The sequence below is a fragment of the Podarcis filfolensis genome, assembly GCF_964270895.1.
Source record: "Podarcis filfolensis genome assembly, chromosome: 6".
Classification (NCBI taxonomy): Eukaryota; Metazoa; Chordata; class Lepidosauria; order Squamata; family Lacertidae; genus Podarcis; species Podarcis filfolensis.
Window position 1 is genome coordinate 62,376,622 of NC_139609.1, and position 23,102 is coordinate 62,399,723.

The 23,102-nt window shown below is 41.4% G+C and overlaps 2 long non-coding RNA genes across 2 annotated transcripts in view; one reads left to right on the forward strand and one right to left on the reverse strand.

Annotated features, from left to right (window-relative positions):
* LOC310764202 overlaps positions 1–7,112 on the reverse strand; it is a 44,501-nt gene extending 37,389 nt beyond the window's left edge. The window contains exon 1 of the long non-coding RNA XR_014549059.1: positions 6,366–7,112. This is a non-coding gene — a long non-coding RNA (uncharacterized lncRNA). The remainder of the gene's footprint in view (positions 1–6,365) is intronic.
* On the forward strand, positions 1,236–20,929 carry LOC310764205. The gene is made up of 3 exons (XR_014549063.1): positions 1,236–5,468; positions 5,523–5,894; positions 20,601–20,929. It is a non-coding gene; the product is annotated as an uncharacterized lncRNA (long non-coding RNA).
* The last annotated feature ends 2,173 nt before the right edge of the window (positions 20,930–23,102 follow it).

Consider the following 23,102-nt stretch of genomic DNA (forward strand, 5'->3'; position numbering starts at 1 on the left):
AATGTTTTAATACATCTAATTTTTCAGATAGAAGTATGGTTTATTGTCATTAAAAATGTTTATGTCCCACCATTTTGCCTCAATTAGAGTTGCCAAAGGCAGCTTCCAACAACTAATTGAGACAGCAATTTAAACACACTTCTTTGTGAGCCTATAACACTGCCTCCTTCCTGCTTTACCAGTAGTCATGCTTGCTTTTGTTTCAAAAGAAAGATGATCAAGAGGCATCCCATAACCTATCTTGCTGCACCCACTACCAGAGAGAAGGGTTTTCTCCTCCCTTAGGGTCAATGAAAGGAGAAGAGGTGTGCTTAGCAGTCATTTGGTAAGGTGGAGGGGTCTCCTTTGCATACACAGGCTGTCTAAAATAAGTCTGAGGAGCTATTGATGGGCAGAACTTCTGCCATATCCAGGGCTTATTTTCAGCTGGAACTCACTGGAACTCAGTTCCAGCACCTCTCAGGTGGGCACCATTGCCATTATAAAAGAACAAGGTGGGTGTTCAGGGTGAGTTCCAGCGCCTCTTTTTCTACAAAAATAGCACCGGCCATATCTAAGTCTCTTTTTTTTGTAGTAATAGAAGAAGCTAGTTTCTAGTTGTGGGTTTGGTTAGCATAACTTCAGAAACAGAACTCCTTCAATATTCCTGCACACTGGGGATAGCTAACACATTCAGTTATGGCTTGGACGATGAACATGCAACTAACGTGTTCCCTTTGGTGTAAATGAGAACCAGCCACCAATATTCTGGTTTGGGACCAACTCATTCTAGCAATAATTACTTCATTAATCTTCTCAGCATCCTGGGGAGGTAGATGTTGTTATCCAATTTTTCAAATGGCATAGAAGTCTTGTTACAGATTGAAAAATGACTGTTCAAAGGATCTGCCACCACACAGACATTCTCTGCAAATTTTATAATGCAGTGTTTTTCACTGTCAACCCTTCAGAAGCTGGGGATCAAGATGTGAGAGCCTTGGCACAGGGCAAGATTTTATATAGTGAGGTCAGTAGCAGCTTCGTCTCTGTTCCCCACAAATTTAATCCATTTTCCCCCCTCAATTACTCACTGGCCAAATTGCCTCCCTTTTGGTCTCAAAGTGGGGAAAGATACCACACAGGTGGTTTGTTTGTTTTTTTAAAGCATTTTCTTTAATTCATGTTACATATCAGACCTCAATGCCAGACTTAAAGAGGAGCCAGCAGTCTTCTACTGTGTATTGCACTCATGCTAGATCCTTGATTCAAAAGGGTAACTCAGTAGCCTGTGATGTGGCACACCATAACCACATCAGGACCTCATTTCTACTTTGTCTGTCAGTGAATGAAGAGATCTGGTGACTTCCCATCTTTTAAATTTCACAATAATTATAGTAACTGGCTGCCTTGTCAGCACCTTAGCCCTGTTCAGTACTTGATGACTACAATATCAAGTGGTTGCTTGCATGTGTGAATGACCCATCACCAATAATGGGGGAGAAATTTGATCCATTGCACATTTAAAGCTGAACCTACCTAATTCACACTCTCTGAAACCATACACTGAACTGAAATACAGCCACTCTTTGAAATGCTCTTCTCTGAATTTTGTAGTGCAATAAATGTCTATATTAGGGGAAGATACACAAAAATGCATACAGTTGTGAAAATAACTGACACAATGCATTATCTTAGGGGACTTTATTTGCCAAAATAGCTATATTAGGTGAAATAAACACTAGAGGGGCAAACCTATGGCAAGATCCGCTAGGATGAGTAGCTTAGGATGCAGCAGTTCAGCCAGTGTTAAGTCCCCAACCCCAGCTCAGCCAAAGATACACCAGTGTAACTTGCTCATCCTGGCTCAGCTGCCTCAGCTAAAGCTGGATGAGCCAAGGCTGGTCTAAGTCCCCAAAAGGGACATTCCGGAAGTGGGACCAAAGAGAGGGGACTTAGGCTGGATCCTAAACACATTCAGCTTGGTCACATGACTTGGCAACCCAGTTTAAGACACTATTTTAACAGCTTGTTTTCCCTCAACCATGTTTAGGCAGAGAAGCAGCAGCCCCACTGGCAAACAAGGTTTGGATCTGGTGTAACTTGATGTCGGCTTAATTGACTCTATATGAAGGTCCTCTGCTTCCCCCACAATTCAAGGTCATGTGTGTATTTCCCTGCTTTGTTTGATTGATGTATTTATGTTCTGTACCTGATGGTTTTATTGTACCCATGTATATTTGTTGTATTTTATCTTAAACTTAAAGGTGTTGTTTAAGTACCTGTTAGTAAATAATAATACTGAACAATGATCAGTGATCATTTCCAGCATGAGCTTAAATTAGGCCTGAACATGGAGGGACATAATTACAAGCTGCACCACAAGAGAAAAAAGGGGCTGGAATAATTTCACGGCAATGTGTTGTTATAAAATTGAAAACTCACCCTGAAGCTGCTTAAATTCACCTTTACGCACACATAGGGTATACCCTTTGGTAAATATGTTTAGGATTGAAGCATAAATCACTTCTCAATTAATTTTTGAAACTTACCATACAGTTATATCGAAACCTGCAATGGGTATATGGAGTGAAGAATTTTGCTACATTCCATTAGCTCTGCTGGGTTCAATGGAATAAATGCAGCAAACAATTCACTAGCAGATAAGGGTAATGAGAGACCTTGCAGGGGATGGAAATCTTAGGAATGCACAGAATGGGCAGCAGTTTGCAGTTATTGGTTAAATGAGCCACTGATGCAATTCCAAGTGCTTACTGTTAACTAAGCATTTGTGTCTTTATCGTATTATATTTTTTAGCCAGCTTCCTTCTTCTGTGGAGTTTCCACCCCCACCCCCCGCCAGCAGTTCTAGCTTTGTGTCTGAAGTGCCAACAAAGCTGTTAGTTTGAGCAAATTGTTTTCGGTGACAACCTTTAGATTAAGATCATTTCAGACTTCCAGTAAGGAATACACACACACACACACACACACACACACACACACACACACACATTTTGACCTTCGTCTGCCCAAGATAAAGCCAAAGAAGAGATAAAGAAAAAGAGGCAAATTAGAATGGAATGAAATGTAAGATCTAGATAAATATCAGCATTAAGAGTTTGCTTTCCTGCATGATTTTATACACCACCTTACTTTATCTCTAAATGAAGCCCCTGCCCCAATGCTAACCTTACCTCACCTGGGAGTTCCTCCATTTTATTTATTTATTATTTATTAAATTTATATACCACCCTTGAACTGAAGACCAGAGGGCCATTTACAATATAAAAACACACAAAAATACATAACATAGTAACAAACAAAAACAATACCCCTCCGTCAGTTTAAAATGCCATAGAATGTTTAATTACCCAAAGGTCTAGGAGAAGAGGAATGTTTTTACCTGTCATCTAAATATATGTAATGAAGGCGACAGGTGAGCTTCCCTGCAAAAAGCATTCCACAAACAGGGAGCCACCACAGAAAAGGTCCGTTCTCGTGTTGCTGCCCTCCAGACCTCTCACGGAGGAGGCACACAAATGGCCTCAGATGATAATCACAGGGTCAGGGTCAGCTCATATGGGGAGAGGCAGTCCTTGAGGTATTGCAATTATCACTTCTACTATTTGGGTTCCCCTTTTTCTGAATTTTTCCCCAGCTCTACAATATCCTTTTTGAGGCAAGGTCATCAGAATGGTATATTAGTATTCCAAGCACGGTCTCACCGTAGAGTTGTAAGTAAGAATGTGCCATAGATCTGGTGCATTCACTTCTTTCCTCTGCAATGCTTGCACAGTAGTGTCTAGATATCAATATAGGCAAATGACTAACACAGCTGTCATCCACCAGTACCTAGAGGCTTTGACCTTGAGCAGTATTAGCTCTTGCTACCAATGCTGCTGACTTAGCAGAGGTGATGGTGAGGAGAGGCCACCTTGTGCCACAGAGATCACAGCCTGCATTGTGACTGCATGCTACCATATATTGATGTTTGATTCACAGTTGCATTGCATTATTGGACCTGTATTTCTAGAGAATAGATGCTTGTTACACAGGTCTTTGCAAGCTAGTGAGGATCATCAGGCAGTGTCTAGCCATGAGGGCAGGATCCAGCCCCTGCTCTGTAGACCATAATATGCACAGTTTAAATGTGTCTGGACAAGTCTGGAATGTGTATGTGGGTGTGTTTGATACACACAGTCATACTGGCAATCACAGTTTGTCAACCAATGTTCCCAATTCCATTTGGCAAGGCTTGGAGATTCATTGCACAAGCGAAGCAAACTGAAGTTCATTAGATGAAACTACTTTTTCATATTCTTCCTTGGAAGCAAAGAAAAAGAAGTCTAACTAGACACTTCCAGTTCTGTTACAGTAGTATGGGTTTCTTTTACACTATATACTGTACTATGCAGGCAGAAACTTGCCTTGCTGGATGCTGTTTAATTCAAAATTGCTCAAGTGCTTTATATTGGGGGTTGTTGTCAAGGTGGCTTGCAAGTTGTTCTTGGAAGCTATTTTTTTTATTTGATGTCTTTCATTACTTTTAATTAAAACACTGGAGGCATTTTGGGTTTTGTTTCCTAAAAAGATTGCAGTAGTATTAGTGCTTCAGAACTACCAAGGTTGGGAGCCGAAATTCAGTGTGCATCAATATGAGTTTCAACACACACAATAAGAGTAGGTATAATATTAGATTCATTTTTTTTATTCCGATTCAGATATTGTAACCTTAGGTCTATATAATATGAAACAGATAATTAAGGCAGCAGCTCTAAACACACCTACATTAAAATGAATCACTTTGAAACTGAAGGTGAGGACTTAAGACAGGGGTGGAGAACCTGGACTACAACTCCATGACTACTGAGAATGCTGGCTGGGAATGGTGGAAGATGAGCTTCCCATACCATCTGAAGGAGCACAGGTTTCCCACCCCTGGTTGAAAGCATCTTGGATTCCAAAACTAAATATATAGCAACACAATGCTAAGCATATCTATTCAGAAGTTCCATTGTGTTCATTGGGGTTTACTCTCAGTTATAGGATCGCTGCATAAGTTCCTGTTCTGCTACTGATATTCCATCATCAATCATCCAAGTGATGAAGACTATGAAGTGTTCTCTTAGAAAGGCTGGATCCACTTTGTAAGTTTGCATACTAGCAGGTATGTATGGGTCATCTCCAATTGTCTTCTTGCTCAAAAAATGGTTGCGAAGACAGCATAACAGTGTCCACAACTACACTGATAAGGAGCAAGTGGAGAAAAGGCAACATGGATTCTTCTGTAAGAGTTGGAACACATAGTTCCCTTCTTGGAGATGTTATTAGTGTAGGAACCAAGGAAAGACCATGTAGCAGGAGGAAATGCAGCATACTTTAGGGCATGGCTGACCAACCTCTGGGCTAAAGCTCCCATCTTCCTTGACTATTGGCCTTGCTGGCTAGGGCAGATGAGAGGCTGGAGTGAAACCACATCTGGAGGCGCACACGTCAGCCACCCCTACTTTAAGGTCATCACATACTTTGTGTGCAGGCGGCCCTAGTTCCCCAGTTCAGAAGACTTGAAGTACCAGGGCCCAGAAGTACTTAGGCTCTAGAGAGCTCCTGCCAGCCCGAATACACCATATAGTAGGCTGGATGGACCAATGCCTTGATTCAGTATGTAGGGCAGTTTCATATAATCAGAATATATGAAGATAATATTGGCTATGGAAATATATCCACAATGAATGTGGATACAGCTGAGAAGAGGGCATGGACTTCCCTTGACAGAGAGAGAAATCACAATTACATCTGTCATAGGGATCAGCATGGCACAAGATTTAGGGAGGGGAATGGCACATGAAGCAGGAATTGAGAAAGAAGAACAAAAGACACAAAAGCGGGAATAGAAGAAAGGAAGAAATCAGCATAGGGTGAGTCAATCGACAAACCGTCATTATAAAACAACCCACTATTTACATCTCCTAGCCTTACCCCCACCCCAGCATTTGAAATATAAGGGTTGCCTATTTTTATCCCAGCCTTTAAAAAATAGACCCTCAAGGTGGCTCACAATAGTTTAAGTACAACAAAATCAAACCATTCAGAATAACCTTTAAAAGACAAAAAAAGAGAACTAAGCAGTAGCCAGTAGCAGCACAGCAGACAGACCAAATTGCTTTTGTAGCAGTATCCATGTGAAGCTCCCTATGTACTCAAGAAATGCAAAATAAATGTTAAGTACCATTATTACTGAGGTAGCAATTATTGTTGAACTTTTTGTTTGCAGATGACAGTAAAGCTCTTGATTTTAAAATGCCATAATGGTTTAAGAAGGCAGCTTGCCAGAGGCTTTCTCTATTATATTTCAGTGCATTAAGCAGCAAGAGGAAGCAAACACTCACATTTAGAAAGTGTTGCAGTGAAATGGTGGCAGAGCCCGTCTGCCGCTCTTCGGTAACTGCAGGAGGGGTCCACAGAAACCTCTCTCACCGCCACCAAATTTGAGTTTTGCCTCAAGTCAAATAAAGTTTCAACAGATATTTGGCAGCTGCTCCAGTCATGCAGCTACTAGCCACTCGTTCCATAATCTAGTCACTCCGTCAAATGCTTTTGACAAGCTGGATCTTGAGAAAATGTAAAATCAACAACATTCACATATGTATTCCCGTAAGCTTTCAGCAATGGATTCTGGACTGCCACCAACGCCAGCTTGGTGAATGTTAGAAATGATCCTAAGTTTCTTTCTGCATCAGTGGTGATCTGTTGCAACAGGAGCAACAAAGACTAACTATCCTTATGCCATTAATAAATGTGCTAAAGTACCAGGAGACACTGTGCTGTATTTATTCTGCCACAGCTTGGGACTACTATTGGTGCTTTGATTCAAGACATCCTAGCTGCATTGTTGGGTTTCTAGTCTAAAACTTATGGCAGAGCCCATTGTGCAGTACAACTGCAATAGTAAGATTCACATGTGAGGCTGTCTGGAACTGATGGAAAACTGAACATGGAGTATAATGGTAAATCTGAGAGCTAGTAGTACTTGCATTCACACTGTGATGTAATTATACATGTGATGATGATGATGATGATGATGATATTAACTATTAGTAGCAGAAGTAGTAGCAGCATTAAAAACAGAAGCCACATCAGACACTAGCTCAAATGCATATGGAAAAATAATAATGAATAATAATAATGTAATGCTGAAGTGTCCATTTTTAAATTCAAGGAAGCTACACTTATATAGCAATAAATAATACAGAAGGGGGAACTGGGAAGATTTCTGAGCACAGTATACATTAGTTGGGAAGTGAAACATCTTTTCAATAGTTAGGAATAAATCTAATATCTCTTGCAGTCTCTTTTCAATCACATTATAAAATATTACATGGTATGAGCATTGGTGCAAGGGTGCAGGTTCCTAATTTCTGGTCCATTTTGAGAAGCTGTCTGTGGCTCAGCATTTGTGGATTTGGAGGCTGCTGGCTTTTGAATTACGTAGATTTTCTGTGAAAATTCACATCTGAATTCTGATCAAATATTGTGGACCCAGCATATTTCCAAAGCATGGACAGGAAATTCTGATGACTATACCAAAATCTGCCACTTATTATATTGGTCATGTGCAGAAATCTGATTCAGTACACATTTAAAGGCAAATCTATTGAGCTTCCACTTTCCACAACAATGCGCAAACTGAAACACAGATATCCTTCAGTATTTGCACTTATCTGAATTTTGCAATGCAATTATCTAACCCACAATGCTTACAGCAATGCATATTTCAGGGGGGAGTGTGCACAAAAATGAGTATGTTAATGAAAATAACTTACAAATATATATATTAGGGATGAAATGCAAAAATGTGTACAGTAGTCAAAGCTGCATATCTCAGGAATTTTCATGAGGGTTGTTCCCTTTTAAAAATCCACAAATCACTGTCGAAATTTATCACTGCTGAAATGTGGAGAACAGACTTTCAGATGGGAAAAAATGAGAAATGGAGAGAATCAAAATGGACAGATCCTTCTATTCCTAGTCATGTGCGAAATCTGCATAGACTGAACCAAGCCCTAACTGTCCACCCCTAACCACAGTTACCTCACTCAAGGTACAAAAGATACCTAAATTTAGGATGTCAAGTAACTCATTTTTAGTACTATTTGGACCTGTCCCTGCATTTCTGCCTCCACTCTGCCTTTAGCCATCCCAGTCCATAATAGTGTCCCCTTAGCTTCCCTAGCCTTGATTTTTCAGTTTTATTTTTCTCCCCTGACCCAACAGTAGCATAGACTCAGGGCTCTTCCTTGAAGGCTGATTCTCTATCGCCAAGTGGTGAGTGGAATTCTATTGCCATATCTCTTAGCAGCCTCTCGCCCCAGGCTCTAACACATACATCCTCAACTTCCTTTTGCTCGACAGTTGTACTAGGGGAAAAAGTTGATAAAAGCAGTTCTAAGCCTTTGAAGATAATTCATACATTGGTTAACAGCTGTAATAAAAGGAGCAAAAATTACAGCACAGCTCCCGGCACCTAACATTAAAGACCATTGCATTTTATAAAGCCAATAAATCAAACATTCTTAGACTACAACTTCTGGTTAAAATCAAGATAATTGGTGCATCACCCGTTCTCATAATGACAGCAAAAGATGGGCCCTTGAAAGAATTATGATTTTCTGAACCTGTACTTAAAAAATAAAAAACAACAACACCAAACTAAGCAAATATGTGTAACTTCCTCAGGCTCAATATATTAGGTACTGCTCCTGTCCAAGCAAGATTCACTGAAATTTGACATTGCTAGAGCTCTCCTGTCTTATGGACACTCACAGCAGGTGATGTTTCAGGATGGGATAAGAGAAAATCAAGCTGTGTTAGTTTAATGTAAACTTTAGTCTCATCCAGCCTAGCAATGCATCTGTAGAAATTATCAGGTCACTTAATCCCCTATGCGGGGCAGACTATGGGCAGATTCAGGAAACAGTGTGAGTTAGGTTTAGAGAAGGACAAGACCTTTGTCAGCTGGTCTACAAGAGTAGTTAGTCAGGTGACTGCCTGACTGCAAATGAGGTACCAACTGAAGCCTAGAAGTATACCAGATCTGCCTTTTCAGCAATAGAAAGGCTACAGCTCGATGAGGCTGTGAATTCTCTCTACCCCAGGTAGTCTCAATAGCAGACTGCCCGGTGTGCAGTTGTTCTCAAGTGCTTTTTCTCCACTCAAGTCACTGTGTTGACTGAGCGAATTAATGAATGAATGATTAGGAGCTAAGTGCAAAGCTATCGTGAAACAGCATAACATTCACTTAAATAAACTATAGGTGCTCTCAGACATGCTAAGGCAGCCCAGAAAACTCATGTAGTTATCAGATGCAGAATGTTTGGACAGTTCTTTCCAAACCCAGCATATACAGTGGTACCTCGGGTTAAGTACTTAATTCGTTCCGGAGGTCCATTCTTAACATGAAACTGTTCTTAACCTGAAGCACCACTTTAGCTAATGGGGCCTCCTGCTGCCACTGCGCTGCCGGAGCACAATTTCTGTTCTCATCCTGAAGCAAAGTTCTTAACTCAAGGTACTATTTCTGGGTTAGCGAAGTCTGTAACCTGAAGTGTATGTAACCCGAAGCGTATGTAACCCGAAGCGTATGTAACCCGAGGTACCACTGTAAATGAAGTTACTTCTGCATTGACCAGAGGTCACATGATCACACGTCCAGTGGAACAGTCAGCTGCACCATTGTGAAACTTTTCTGTTGCCTGGATTTTATAGTCAGCTGCTCTCTGCTCTCTGGTTTGTCAGTAAGAAGTTGATGGTTACCAGTGGTGGCCCCACACATGTCAAATTCTCTTCCCCATGACATATGAGTCACTTCATCTTTGGAAGCTTTTTAAAAAACAAACATTAATTTCTAGTGATATTAACTGGGACTGTTCTATTAGTAAGGTGTAATGTGGTTTTAATTGCATGATAATTTTGTTATGTTTCATGACTATTATTACTGTATATTTACAAAATCTTACATCATCTTGAAAGATTTGACTGAGCCCTCCAAGCCAGTCTGTAAACCAAGTTACAAACTGTAGCAAACACCATGAAGCTGGCTTAGAAAAGTAGCTTAGCTGGGCAGAAGTTTTTATTTATGTGGCAAACCCTTTCATATGAAAGGGTTGGTAGGGATGTAACTCCCAGCTGGTGAGCACCGAGACAATTTAACCATAAACCTGATGTGTGATAAACAGTATCCTGTCAGCAGATTACTGATAAAGAAGGGAGTGGTTGTGCTACAGATGAAAGAAAGTAAGATTATAACCAGTTGGAAGTCTGTAAAATACTGTGCTTATCTCTGTTGTATAAAAGGGATTTTTTTTTAATGTGGGACTATAACACAAACAATTACATACTGATATAATAAATACTCAAGGCCTCAACCATTTTCAGATTACAGTTGCAATAAAGGTATGCAAATTTAATTACTGTTTCAGATCATAAAGCTCTGGGTATTCAAACTCTGGTTACTCTGTGCAGTCACCTCTTCTCAGAGGGACATAAAGCAAGCTCAGGGAGACCAGTCAAAACAGCTACATTATCATAGAGCTTCCTCAGAGCCTCATCTTCCCTATACATTTAAAGCCCTTGAAGCAATCGTGGCTTATCCCAACGAATCCTGGAAACTGTAGTTTGTGAAGCACTGCAAGCTGTTAGGAAGTCACTTTTCCTCTCACAGAGCTAAAATTTTCATAGCACCTCAACAGTTAATCCCCCTGCCCACTGAACTCTGGGATTGTAGCTCTGTGATGAGAAGAATAGTTTAATTATTGATTATAATGCAATGAATACAATCATATAAGATTAGTGTGAGAGATTTGGGCAGACATGTTAAAATTGACTTCTGCTCCTGCTCTTCTCATCATTTTTGGGCCAAAGTAAAAGGTTTTATGGTATTTTGGGCAGTAACATAGCTTTTGTTGAACCTCAAAAGGAAGGAAGTTTCACAACTGTGCGCAACCAGGTTAATTCAGAATGTGCTCATGTCGTCACTTCACCTCCCTAACAGTTCTGTTGCCTGCACCTTCTTACCACAGGAGCACTGGATGCTGGTATATTAGGGTGAGTGGAGCACTGTCCTGTCAACCTCAGTCTGCCCCCAGCCAATTATTTGCCTTCAGGCTTACAACCAGTCTAGGGGATGGCACTGCCTGTCAACTTCCTCCTCCTTAATCTCATTGTTCAGAGGTGGATTTGGAAAGCACGACTATTTCGGTCACACTGGGCCTCCGGGGCACTGCAGGGGGTGCCACAACTATGATTGAGAATGGAGCCTGAGAGGTGGGAGGGCACTGAATTTTGCTGTTGTACAGGGCACAGCTAAAATTTGAAAATCCAAGGTCCACCATGGCAGTGTAGGCCTTGTAAAACTCACCAGGGAGAAGGATGGGAGTAGAAGATGGGAGCAGAATTAGTTTACTCTGCTGGTAATTGACTTTGGGTCTGTCTGCTGTTGGCCCTTCCACCTTCTGCCCAACCAGTCCCAATGGTAGGTGTGGATCAAAAGGAGTTTTCTTAATCTAGCCATGGATGCCAGAGTTCACTCCTCCTCTGTGATATGTTCAGGTGGCTGGTACAACTTGAGTTGCCTTTGAGGCTGTACAATGGCTGTGGCATCCTACTACTGAAGGCTTAAAAAACAGAAAAGAAGCTCTCTGAATTGAGATGTATTGCTGGCTTTCTGCAGAAGTTGCCTCTACCAATCAGCTCTTAAGGAGAGGACTGTGATTAGAGCAGTTCATCAAAGACATTATTTTAAAAAGTGTTATAATGGTGACATAACATTCAAAGTGGGGTGGGTCATTTCAATCATGTGGACTGGTTTTTCCCATCTTCCCATCATTGTTATTGTGGTTTAATAAGGTGCAGTAGATTCCCTTCAACCATAACCAAATTGCCCACATGATAAGTCAAAACTTTTCTTATCTTCTTTTTTCTGAAGATTTGTCCGCAGACCAAAAGAGAAAGATGGAAAATGATTTCCCAATACTGTGCAAACCACTTCATTTAAATTCCATATGTTGCTCCGAAAATCAATGATACGGCAAAAGAAAAAATCAGATTGTTAGAGCGAATCTTGTTTTATACCTGTTTTGTTTAATAATAAGGCTTTATTAATGCACTTGATTTAACCAAGTGATCCAACCACTAAACTGTGTTTATAGTGTGATACTAAATAACATCAAACACGCTTCATGGTGAGCTACCTTAATTGAGTTCATAAAATGTGCTCTGACTTCATTACGATTTGTAAATTGCTTAGATGCACATGATGCAACGATAACCAAATATTTTCCCTAATCATTTGAAATAAATATAGCCTATGTGGTTCATTTCAAAAGAGAGTTAGCTTGGCTGCATTTTCTAGGTCATTTAGTTCCTCGCCTTTTGGGTTACCAGGGTGTGAAGGAGATTTCAACATATTTTAAGGAGCTTCTTGCACATGACTCACAAACGGTATGCTTTTGGACTTGGGAATGGGGTGAAATAGCTCATAGAAAGACTGAGGTACCCTGTAAGCCTTCTTGCAGTTTGTGGGCCTGAAAAGAAAAAAGAAAAAATATTGGTGGGGGAAGCAAAGCTTTCCCTTACCCTATCCAGGTAAGCTGCAGAAACACTGGTGCCAGGCTGCACCCCATATCAGCTGTTACTGGCAGGGTGGTTAAAGCATACCTATTCACAAGGGCATCCACCAGGCTTACCAGAAATGCGTAACGCTGCTGCTGCTGCTGTTTTTGTAATATTTATTTATACCCTGCCTTTTTCCATGACAGGACTCAACGTGGCTTACAGGTAAAAATAAGAGCCGCTGAAAACAAAGGGGGTATCATTAAAAAGCAATGAAACACTGATAGAATTAAAACTATAGACATATGAAATCTATTAAAACCATAACAATAATTACAATAAAAACAGCACAGCGCCAGCCCATTTTATGCAACTGAAGTACTCGAAGCATCCTGAGTGAGGAAGGAGGGTGAAAAAACTTCTCACACCTTTGTGCTGCTGTGCGAGAAGGATGGGAAGCTTCTGTGTTTGATTTCACCGTGACAGTGGTGGTGCGTTGCCACACACATTTACATCCTACACTCTGTATTCTGAGAGGCGATTTTTGCCTCCACCCCTGGTCTGTGCCCCTAGCAGGGCCTGGTTTCACCAACCCCTAGGTATGTGTCTGGGCATGAGCGCCAGGAAAAGAATCTCAAGGGGGGAAACATACAAGTATAGCCCCTCCTAAATGTGTCGTGCAAAAAAACCACTGCCAAAAAGCCACCTCTGAAAACTCCTTGAGAGGCAAAATGGGGTTGGTGATTTACCAGAGACCTGTATCAAAAAATAGGGACTGTCCCTGGAATATCAGGGGACATTGGGGGCTTATTGGACGGCGTTCTACTATCCAGAGACATTAATAAGTCTCTTTTCTTCCAAACTGGCAGGTCTCACTAGAGCCCTCTGGTCAGTTGTTACTATTGATCCTAGCTTATGAGAGAAGTCATTAACTACTGGTAACGATTGTTGGCTAAAAGGATTACCACTTAAAACCATGAGAATCAATGGGAAAATCTTTTGGCTAAAGGTTCCATTGATAACTTAAGACTCTCAACACTCTATGGCATTGTTCTCTTCCTTAGCACCTGGCATTTTTCTTTTTAATTGCCCAGTGGAATTAAAACTTCAGAAACAACTTAATTACTAGATTTATGCTTCACAAAAGGTTCCATTCTAATTATAGGTTGCCTTTTTAAAAACAATCTAATTGCAAATAATTGAATCCAAAGAACATTTTAACATTATAGTTAGAAACAAGGAGTTTGGATAAAGGATGCAAGTTTATTCCATTGCTTTGTGTTGGAGAATGGATGATAATATATTACATAAAAAGAATACATCGGCCCTTCCTGTACAGAACACATCCATTGTATTTCATTCTGTGTCAGAAATGCTGTGTTGTATAAGCAGCCAACAGAATCCAGTGGCTTTTGAGCACAAGTGAGAAAGCATACATGTGCACAGACCTCTCATGTGCAGAAGCCCTCCTATAGGGTGAAGAAAGACCTTCATTTTATGAAGTACTATCTGATAGCTACTGTGCTAAGATCAAGGTGGTGGTAAAGGTAAAGGAAAAGGAAAAGGACCCCTGACAGTTAAGTCCAGTTGCAGATGACTCTGGGGTTGCGGCACTCATCTTGCTTTACTGGCCGAGGGAGCCGACGTTTGTCCACAGACAGTTTTTCCGGATCATGTGGCCAGCATGACTAAGCCGCTTCTGGCAAAACCAGAGCAGTGCACGGAAACGCTGTTTACCTTCCCACCGGAGCGGTACCTATTTATCTACTTGCACTTTGACATGCTTTCAAACTGCTAGGTTGGCAGGAGCTGGGACCAAGCAACGGGAGCTCACCCCGTTGCGGGGATTCAAACCGCCGACCATCTGATCGGCAAGCCCTAGGCTCTGGGAATTAGACCTCTGCACCACCCACGTCCCTCAAGGTGGTGGTACTGGTGTGTAAAACCATATGCAGCTAAGGAGAAGGAAATCTAAAAGATCACCCATTATATATTCAATCAGTCACTGAGCTCTGCAGGAGAGGGCCATTCTATACAATATAGGAACTGGGTACTTAGGATGATGGGCACCAACCCTATTGTGGTACCTCGGGTTAAGTACTTAATTCGTTCCGGAGGTCTGTTCTTAACCTGTAACTGTTCTTAAGCTGAAGCACCACTTTAGCTAATGGGGCCTCCTGCTGCCGCTGCGCCGCCGGAGCACAATTTCTGTTCTCATTCTGAAGCAAAGTTCTTAACCTGAAGCACTATTTCTGGGTTAGCAGAGTCTGTAACCTGAAGCGTATGTAAGCTGAGGTACCACTGTACATGCTTGCAGATTTAACATATAGAATAAGAAAACAAGAAGAAATGTACGTTTAAAGAAGACCGGAAAATGTTTACTGAATATATGGATGAAAATTGTGTTCATTTTAAAACGCTAGTAGCATTAAGATAAATTCCACAGTGTAATTAATTTTGATGGATGTAATAATGGATTGCTGAATGGTTTAGTTCATGTAAAATTTGCAGGGATGTATGTTATGCAGAATGAACCACAGAAAAAGGAGGGAAGTCATTGATTTAAGGTTGTTTAAAATGAATATTTTGAAATGAAAATGAGAAAATTTTATAAAAATGTGTGTGTGTGTGTGTGTGTGTGTGTGTGTATACACACCCACCCATTACATATCAGACAGGTGCCATATCTATTGTCTTTTTGGTACCTGTCAAAGGCCTCCTTTTTCCAGCAAGCCTTTTCAGTGGATATTTTTATCCCATATTTTGTATAGGATTTGAATCTGTTTTTATACACAGGCAACTTGCCATTTATGCAGGGGTTACTTTCTGAGGCACTGCTTGTTTAAGTGAAATGGCCTGTATTTGGAACATGGTTGAAAAAGTCTGCAAACACCCTTTAAACCTCTGGAAACCATTGAAAGACCTGTTAAAAAAACAGAAACTCCACCAAATTCCACCACAATTTCTCCCTCCACACCACCTTGCTCCAACTCCAACTCTCCATAGGCCTCAAAGGTTGGTGCAAGGGCTCCCGGGTTTCACTTGCAAAGGTTTGTGGGATTGCTAACTGCTATCTTTTGCCATTTCCGTGCTCTTTGAGGGCCATTTTTGCCCCTATTTGTGCCACTTCTGGGTTTGCAGCAACGCAAAGGTGCATGGTCACACTTGCCTCGAACAAGCATAAATGGGGAGTTGTCTGTATGAAATGGTTTAATACATGTTTTATGCTTAAGTCACTTAGATATGTTTTATAGCAACCAATTCATAAATTTAAGGAAATGAATGTGAATGAATAAATAAAAAACAGAAAACAGTGAAGCTTTTGTCTGTACTCAAGTCTCATTCGACTGTGCAAGGTAGCTTTAGAGTTTGGCTAGTCACTGGCCTTTGTGACGAATGCTTATTATTTCTAAAACTGTGAAAGCATTTTTTTATTAGGCAGGATATGCAATCGAAGTAGTGCCGGGGCTGAGCAAGGAACCACTAGTCAGGATCGAGGAATAATTTATTCTGCCTTCCCGATGTTTCCTTACTTGTTAGTTCTTGTGTTTTATGTGATCTTTCACACAACATAAAAGTTATTGCGTGTGAAGACCCCCAAAACCACCCCCAAATGAAGACACAATAGGCACAGATTTTAGTTTAAGGTTTTGGGCATTAAATTTTGGCCACAACTTTATTGATTACAGCATGTGAGTGGTTGCTTAGGCATTGGTTCCAGACTACCCGAACCTGCACGGTGGAAGGAACAGGACTGACATTGGGCACCACCATATGTAAGTAAGGGAAAGCATCCTGGGGGAGCCAGAACTCCTTCGATCTCACAGCTCACCCCAGATGCTCCCAGGGGCTCTGGCGTGGCCCTAACCCCTTGACAGGGTTCAGACAAAAGCAAGGCGAGCCCCTGGATTCCTTTAACAGAATTCCCTAGCAACAGCGATGGAGGGGTAGGCACAGCCAACCACATACCCTCCCCAAAACACTGAACCAAATGCCTAACCACCAACCTTACAAAGTTGTGACGATTTGCTACACGGTAGGCAAAAACCAGCCAAGTGGCACCAGCCAAGCAGCCAAATGGCAAAATTCCTACCGGGCGCCTGCTCCAAAACAGATGAGCCCTAGACAGGTATAGCAAGGCCATAAGAACAACCCTAAATATAGGGAGAGGAGGGCGGGTGATCCGCTGCACGTTGCAAGAAAGTGAAACTCTCTGCAATGTGCAGCAGCTTAAGAAGCCCCTCAGCAGCCAATAGCCAATCCAACTGACCAAATTTCTGCCCCAGCAACAGAGGGGCAACCAATGGGGTGTTGTGGCCATCCAAACGGTCCCGCCCCACAACAGGCAGGCAGTTTCTGGTGATCTCACTGCAACACATGCCCTCCATGATGGAGGACCCGACTTACTAAAAATCTAGAGGAACCCAGCAGAAATTTAGTTGATCGTTTCCATGTGAACTGTTTCCAGATAAAAAATCCATTTGCAACCATGTTAACTCAGAAAAGCATGACGATCATTATTATCATGATCACATTTACCATGATGGTACCTAAGTTTTTTGGAAGAAGGGAGCCCAGTGCAGATTTATCATCATTACCACCTTTTCCCAGATTGCTCCCAAGTTATTTGGGAGTGGGGAAGTACAGAGGCATTGTCATCATCATTATCATCATCATCATTATTATCAAGTTTTTCCTTATTGCTGCCAAGGGGTTCTTTTTTTTGGGGGGGGGGGAGAAATCCATTTCAGAGGCATTTCTATTATTATCTCTTTCATGCTCATAGCAGGGATTCTTCCCAAGCTGAGAATAGGGGAGCACAGTTAAAGGCAGAAACTCTTAAAATATATCCATATATTCCTAACTTTAACATAGACATGTTTATTAAGGTGAACAAATAAGGCCGCCCAACTGTACCCCAAAGACCATAAATCCACCACTGGATGTCTTTGAAGATGGTTCAGAAACCTGTGCAGAATTCAGCAGTCAGGCTATAACACTATACCCTCCAACATTTCTCCAATGAAACGTCCCATTCCATGATTATTTTACTATTTATATGCCACCACATCTTACTGGGTTCTCCCAGCCACTCTGGACAGCTTCCAACATATATAAAAAAAATAAGAAAACATTAAACATTAAAAAAAAACTTTCCTGTACAGGATTGCCTTCAGATGACTTGGAGGTCGAATAACTCCATACCCTCCAACATTTCTCCAGTGAAAATAGGGACATCCTAAGGAAAAGCGGGACATTCCAGGATCAAATCAGAAACTGAGATGGCTTCTCTAAATCAGGGACGTCCCTGGAAAAAAGGGACATTTGGAGGGAGACATTTGGTCTATCTCCTATTGTGAGAAAGACCACTGACAGACACAGCAACAGATGTAGGAAGCTAATGGTGGCTGAGTTCGGAAGGAGGGAGGGAGGGAGACAGTGAGTTGTTGTTAGGCATTGAGAGGACACTGGCAGAGAAATATAAAACAGTAGAGACTACAGAGAATACAGAAGCATCAAGAGGAAGCATGAGATGATGTGTCAAGCTCTATGCCTTTCCAAATGTGTTAACAAACTGTGTGTAGCAGAGGGGAATGATGATAGGTGTGTGCAGAGAGTCAGAGAAAGAGATAATATTAAGGAGCTGGGACAGGACAATGGATACTGCTGGGCTTAAAGCAGTGGGGAGAACCTTTGAGTGTTGGGGAATGAGAGGTGTGTATAGCACCCTGATAGGAGGTGTGGAACACCATTTGCTGCTCTGCCTGAGGCAGCAAACTGTCTTGGGCCAACCCTGACTGGAACCCCTTCAGTGCTTTGTAACTGAGCAAAGCGATTCAAATCAATGAGATCCTGTTCACTTTTAAATATGAAAGAAGATACAGAAACTGGGGGGGGCATGACAATGTAGCTCCACATGATACAGAAAGATTTTGCTGTGTGGGATCAATAGAGCACACATCAGCTGGCAACACCCAGAACAACTTGGAATATTAATGCACTTTCTAAACCACATAACATTGAAAACAACAAAGGATCAGTTTCACACCTACAGAGAAGACACAAAAATGTGCCAGCAGCAGAGGAGTCGGCATTGTCAAAAAGCAACCCAGGTGGCACTTTTGTTGCAGCAGGATTTGGAAGCGAGTGCTGCTCAAAAATTGCTGAGAGCTTCCTGGTGGAAGCTACAGACAGGCAAGAATAGGCCCAGCAAGAGGCAAAGAATCTGGGTAGGAGGAAAGACATGTCAGAACAGGAGTAAGCCCAGGGCTTGTGATGAGCCATGGAGATGTGCTGAATTTATGTGCATTCCATTTCAAATATGAACAGCTAGAACAATGTTAAACATTTCACAGTTATACAGATAAGATACACTCACACTTGGTGTTATGTGTGTGTTTTGTGGGGAGGTTGCATCTTCAAAGCTGGGTGGAAATATTGTTTTGAATTCTGATCAGTGGCTGTATGTGTGTCAAGTTGAGAGCACACACACACACACACATATATATATTCCACCTTAAGGCAGTGCATATGTTTCTCAGGGCAGTAAATGTGCTTCTATTTATCCCACTTTATCCTCACAACAATCGTTTGAGACTAGTTCAGCCTGCGACTTTCCCAAGACTCCTTTGACTTAGCAGAGGGTTGAATCCAGGTCTCCCTAGTATGAGTCAACTTCATAAACCAAGGTTTGAAGAGGGTTTGCTTCATTAAATCATGGTTAGGACTAATGACAGTTTTTTTCTTCAGGTTTGGAGAAACAAGAAACTGAAGTTAGTCGAAGCAGAAAGCAAAAACGTCTAATCTACTATTTGCAGCTCTTACTGATGAAATAAAGGTGTTGGGAAGGAACTGCAGCCAATGAGATGGCTGTTTCTTTCTGTAGCTGAAAACATACATAGTCATGCTCATCTGTTACCAAAGAGTAATTATTCCAGCATTTATTTTCAGCATTTACATGATCAGTTTGTGTACACTGTTTTATGTTCTCTATCTTCAGAGCTCAAAACAAAATTCTAGCTCCTCTCTTTAACCTTGCTTGTCGTATGAACAGCTGCAAGGTTAGTGCTGTGGGGGGGGTGTGTATCAAAGATCATTGGTTTTCCAAAATAGTGCTCATTATCCATGATTTGGTGCCTTATTATGCTGGTCACAATGAATGTAACACCACAGAGATCAGCCAAGTTCACCCTCATATCCAATTAATGTAAGTAAGGGGAGAATCTAGCCTGACATTTCTAATATTAAACTAAATTGGAAAAACACACTTCTCACCCCCCCTCCCCAAAACCCCAAAACCTTTCAAGCTCCTGATGTATGAAAAGAAGGAATAAGGAAGGTCAGCCTCACAGTTGTTTTAGCTTACCATTATTCTTTTGTCTTGACAAACATCTCTCTCTCTCTATTTTAAGGGAGAAAAGCAGTTTATTCCTATGTTGTGTAGGCAGTCAGTCATAGAAAAGTGGAAAGGAGAGGTAGGAGGTGAAAAGTAGCAAGGAGAGAGGCTGGATGGAAAGAAGTAATAATAATGGGGAAAATGTCACATTAAAATTTCAGAGCTGCTGCTGTAGCAGCAGCAGCAGCTGCCTCAGCCTGGGGGGTGAAAGAAGCCAGACAATAGCAAAAGGAAGCATGTAGCATCTTGCTAGCATTCCTGTGGTCGGAACAAGCCTATGCAACTGCTGGAAAATTCCACCCTTCTGCAAATCTTGTCTGTGATTATTGTGGGCTTTACTTCTTTTCTTCTTTTAAAGAATCTTATATATGGCCACAGACCTTTCCTGCTGCAATTACATTAGACCCTTAAGAAGCTTTTAGGTATTACAGGAGCACTGGAAGATCTCCAGTTCTTTGGGGAAATTATGATTGGCAAAATGGGATTCTCATGTAATAAAAACATGAAAAACTATGAAGTCACAGTAAGGCTTCAGTTACAGGTAGAGCTGATTATTGCCTCAAAGAAGCAGGAACTTCATACCAGGAATTTCTAATGTTTTCTTTCTTTTCTTTTTTAGTCCACTGCTACTATTCACCACTCTGCTGCCTTGCAGGATATCTTCGAGAGAAGTAAAGGCTAAGGAGTAAACCCTACACAAATCCAGAGTGGAGTCCCTAAGAAGGGTGGCTGGTGCTTTGTATGCCTCCTTCTGGCAAATCCTGCAGCCAAGCTGATGCCAAAGGCATTGCTCTGCTTTCCTTTGGATCACATCAGCAAGGCTGAGAAGGGGGTCTCACCTCCATACACACTGCCCAGGCTTGTGTCTCAGGGAGGCCACTTTGGTGTAATGCCAACCCAGTGGTTTGACCTTACCCTCAGAGGTTCACTCCATTGTCTCTCAAGACAGATGGATGTCAACAACTGTTCACCAGAACTGTTCTTAAATGATTACTGCAAAAGGGTCTTAACATCCTCTAAACAATAATTTACAACATTCTCTCTAATAGCAAACTCAGGTTGGTTGTGTGCTTACAGTATTGGAATCAATATGGAGGCATTGCAACACAAATGGGAGATACCCACATGCTCAGGTGAGCCCCAAAGTATGCAAAGTATGCAAACCCCAAAGTAAAACAAACATTTGTTTGTTTTAAACAAAAGGGAACAAACACACGCAGAATGGGACATAACCTTCTCATTGACCTCTAGAACCCACAGCAAATGGAGTGTCATTTAGAAAACAAAGGCAGATGGGGAGGAGACTGAACTGACCAGCCTGAGCCCCAGCATAGAGTATCCATGAGTACATACTCCACTCAGGTCCTTTTTCTTCATGAGGACATAAGTGGATAGAAGGCAACTCTAAACTTCTGGGTGGAAGGCTTGGCCACTGGTCAGGGATGATTGGAGTTGCAGTTCCAATAACATCTAAAGGACACTTGGTTTCCTACTCCTAATTTAAGCATCCAATTCCACCACTCAGAGCAGCAAAACAAAATGGAGAGATGAACCCCTTTAACAAGGCTTAATATATGGTTGGCATTTGGGATCAGGTGCAGGAATTTTCAAGGGATAATATTATTTCTTCTCTCCCACCCTTTCTGTTATGAGAGCCGAGAGCAGCTAACAGCAAAGCTAGACCATTAAAAACAACATAAAAGCACAGTACAAAGTATAGCTGACAAGTCAGCATTAAATTATACAAATACCAATGGTGTCACTCATGCTTCAAAGCCGTGTTGAAACAAATAGGTCTTGAGTTGCCAACTGGATGCATATAATGGGACAATCTGATCTCATCTGGCTGGGAGTTATGGCCCATACTTACTTTCAACTTCAGATATCGCTCTGTTACCATTTCCCCATGTTCCTATCCACTTTCCCATATCTCCCTATATCAGACACATGCTCTCTCTTTGGTGGGGGTGGGGCCGGCACAAACCAGCAATAGGTGGGATAGAGGCAAAGTAGCAGGACTGGAATCAAAAGTGGGTGGGACCAGCCCCCTTTCTTTCTTTTTCTGCCACTCCTCTTAAACAACTTCCTGCTCTATTTCTGACACCTTGTTTCATCCTCCTTGCCACACACATGGCATTAGGACCTCAGGGTGTCCAGCCTTGACTTTTATAGAAAAGTTGGAGCTGTGTTTTGACTTCCAATAGATTCCCTCTAGAGGGAAGAAAACCCAACAACACTATTGAGTATTATGGGAGGAAACACTTATAGTCTTGTATCAAATGTAATTGCTCAAGAGAAACCTGCAAGCGAGTCTTTTTAAAGGATAGGGAAAATTGTTCAGCAGCATTTATCATCAAAGCCTCCGATTATAGCAGAGAAATGTTCAGCTTCCACAAGTAGAATCAGTTTCAAGATGAATCTGTTCCTTGCAGCAGGATTAAAAAGATTTTTAGGACATTGTGACTTTATGGATGGGGCCTAATGATGCACTGTGAGACAAATTGGCATGTGGACTTTACAAATGAGAGTATACAAAAGATATTTTTTAGCTGAGGAAAACACTTACACAGTCTTGCTGTTGAAAATGCTGTAGCAATCAGAACTGTGGCAAGGGATTACTGTAAAATTCCCAAGCAGTACTAAAGGAGCAAAATAGTATTATTATTATTTTTAAAAAAGAAAAATTACAAAAGAATAGAAGAGGCAATCCATCTGGGACATGGTCCTTTATTATCACTGTGGAAAGAGATCACAAGTTCCTGCTGAGTGCAGGTTTAAACATACATGAAGCCAGAAGTGAAATAAAATGGGCAATATTCAAAACTCAGGAACACAGAATGGTCAAATTCATAGCACCAGCAAGAAAAAAATGGAGTACCTATTTCTTTGCACAGATAGTATTAACTCAAGACTGTATGAGTAGGATAGCCAAGCCATGGCTTAGTGTGAACACATGAGTTTGCGGAAGAGTGTATTTGTTCCTCCTGGTTATTCTGCTGCTGTGCTGAGCTAAACCATGGGTTTGCTTAGTGCATCATCTGAACCTGGGCTCATGGTTTAGCTCTCTCCAGATGAATCATGACCAGGAAAGCTAGACCATGAGCCCAGATTCTGATGATGT